This window comes from Pinus tabuliformis, chromosome 9 (genome assembly GCF_031772625.1).
Source record: "Pinus tabuliformis cultivar Carrire ecotype Pingquan chromosome 9, CPIR1, whole genome shotgun sequence".
Lineage (NCBI taxonomy): Eukaryota > Viridiplantae > Streptophyta > Pinopsida > Pinales > Pinaceae > Pinus > Pinus tabuliformis.
This window is the reverse complement of record NC_142307.1, coordinates 1240405291-1240408649: the sequence shown is the minus strand read 5'-3', so window position 1 is coordinate 1240408649 and position 3359 is coordinate 1240405291.

Genomic DNA, 3359 nt, shown 5'->3' with positions numbered 1-3359 from the left:
TATGTTGGAACTGCTTGATGTCTCGAGGCTCACAAATGATCCTATTTTTCATTCACCTTACTGGCCTCCGGTTCCGCCTAAAATTCCAAGAGATTGCCCTAAATTTGAAGGAAAGTATAAAGAGGACCCGTAAGCCCATGTCATGACATATCACTTATGGTGCTCTTCAATTCATATGTTAATGATTCTATTCATCTCCACCTCTTTTAGAGAACCTTAACACGTGCTGCCACAAAATGGTATATCAAGTTGCCTCATGCTACCTATGCTGACTTTAATTCTTTAGCTATGGCCTTCCTCACCCACTTCCAATTGCCAGTTTGGTATGAAACTGGCACTAATTTTCTCACATCCCTGAAGCAAGATACTATGACCCACATCTCTACTCATATCCACAAATGGGGACATCGACACCACCTCATCAAATTCGATATTCCTGATGAGTTGTTGATGGAATGGTTCACGAAATATTTTGTAAACAAAATTGTTTCAGATATAGAAATGGGTGGATGTGTTACTGAGGACCAAGCTATTGCACATGGTTAATATCTAGAGTTAGTCTATTCCCAATCTTGCATGTTATATGAGATGTTGCCTGACGCTCTGAGACTATCTTCAGGTCTGGAAGCCTCAAAGTCTCCCAATGTACCACATGTTGATGGTGTAATTGGTTCAGTCTCTTGGACTTCCACTAAGACTTCTTCAAAGTGAAAATATGTTTCAAACACTAGTTCCAATAATCGTTTGAAGAAATCGTCAAATCCTGGTAAAACCTCTGAGGTACATGCTATTCAGTCTACCAAAGAAGATAAGGCCTCAGAAGGTAAGAAAAAGGGTAAAGAGAAAGCCAAAACCAATACCCCAAAATAGGATCCACCCAAGTCATCTGTTAATGATGCTTCTAAGCGCAAGCTGAAATATCCTTGCCTCATCTGTGAGGAACACCATTATACCAAGGATTTCCCCTGACATTTTAAAGTTAATCGCTTATTGAAAGGGACTCTGATGGTTTTGAAGGAACCATTTCCATATTAGCAAACACTTGGTAGACCAACTGCAATCCTTTGCCTCCTCTGGTTCCCAAGTTTTCATGCTGCAAGGTTCATCGCCTATTTCGATTGCTACTCGAACAAAGGCCTATCAAAATAGGAAAAAGTAGATGGTGAAGAAAGAAGTCACTAATATACCTTCTACTTCTACTCCACCCTATTCTGGTCTGCTCCATATTGAGCATCCTAACAATGAATCCGTAATCCGACCACCTCCCAAAGGTGTAGTCTAGAAACCATATTATAATCTGAATGCTAGAGATGCACAACATTATAATATTGTTTAGAATTTAGCTAAAGCACCTTTGGTGATGTATGCTTTGGACGCTCTCCAAACATGTTGAACACAACCAAAATCATTGTTATCTGCTATAGGCACCATTGATCTTTCCAATTCGAGTTTAATTACCTTTGATCTTGAAAACCACATTCCTTGTCTTCCTCATCAGATTTCTTTTCTGATTCAAGTTATCATTAGGGGAAAGATGATCCATTAGACTGTGATTGATGAAGGTGCTTCCACCTACATCATGTATGTTTTGTGTTGTAAATCCATTGGATTTCATCCTCTTAATCAATTCCCAAACACTTTGGATGCCTTTGATGGCAAAGGCTTCTATCCATATGGTATTATAACAAACTTGCCAATTACCTTGGAAGGAAATACCATTGAGCTAGTAGTGGAAGTTGTAGATGAAAATCTCGATTACAACCTTCTTCTCAAGTGAAGTTGTATCCACTATATGTTTTTTGTGGTTTCTACTTTGTTCTGGGTGCTTCGTTTTCCTCATGAAGGAAAAATTGTTGCCGTTGACCAACTTTCTTTTTTCTCTTCGAGTTCATCGAACCACAATGTCCCATATGTGGGAAGTACCAAAATTCGTTATGAGAGTGTGGGGGCAGGTATTTTTAGAGATTCTTCGTTAATGGCTACTTTTACTCTCCCACCTCTGAATGTTACTTCGATCAATATGACCTCGGTTTCCACAGATCCTTGGATTATTCCTCCTCTTGATCAAATTGACTCATTTGGTCATTCTATGCTATTAACTGCAGTAGAGAAAGATTATCAATAAATTGTCTTCGCTTCAATTACCGCTTCGGAAATTCATGTTGTTTTCAGCATGAACTTGGATACTTATGTGCCACCTCCTTGGCTTGGTTCGTTAGATTCTCCAGATCCTTTGAACAAGACATTCCCCATTGACGAGAGTATGGTTCAGGCGATGTCTCTGGATGAAACTCCTTGGAAAAATCTCCATCATCGTGCTTCATTTCTTTCCAGCCTCAGTGATATGCCTTTGTGTCTTGAAGCATCTGTTTCTCATTGCCCAAAGCATCCACTTCAAACACCTGTTTTGGTGCATGAGGTCCTATCTGAGGCTAATATGGGAAACATTACTACAGCCATGCCTCTTGACATTTCCCTTAAACATGGAACCGTCAAGAAACTTCATATTGGGGTTTACTACTCTCCTGATGAGATCAAGGTTTACACTCGACATTTCAAAGAATTTTGAGATGTCTTTGCATGGTCATATGAGGAAATGCCTGGTATTGATCCAACAATAGTGGTGCATGGAATACCTACCTATCCTAGTGCAAAGCCTGTTTGTGAATGACTTCGTCCTGTGCATCTTCACAAGGTTTCTGCTATTGAGGCAGAAGTGGCAAAACCTTTTGAAAGCTAGTTCTACCTATCCAATCCCATTAACGTATTGGGTGTCTGACATTGTCCCTGTTGCGAAAACGTAGGACGCAATTCACGTCTGTGTTGATTACTGCAACATCAATTGTGCATGTCCAAAAGATAACTATCCCACTTTGTTTATCGATCGTATCATCGACGAGTGTGCTGGGAGTGAGATTTTATCATTTATGGATGGTTTTTATGGCTACAACTAGATCAAAATCTCACCTATAGATCAACATAAGATGACCTTTATCTGTCCATGGGTCACTTTTTCCTATCAGAAGCTTCCTTTTGGTTTAAAAAATGTTGGCGCTACCTTCCAGAGAGTAATGTCCTATGCATTTCATGATATTCACCACATTGTTCAACCTTACCTTGATTACTTACCAGCCCATTCTTCTAAGCATCATGACCATCCAAACCACTTAAGATCCATATTTCTGTGATGTTGACATTATAACATCCTTCTTAATCTACCCAAGTCCATTTTTTTTTGTTGAATCTGGTCGAATCTTGGGTTTCGTGGTGTCCCATGAAGGTATCCGAATTGATCCTTTAAAATTTGAGGCTATTGTCAAATTACCCCACCTACCTCATTGCTTCAATTGTAAAGCCTA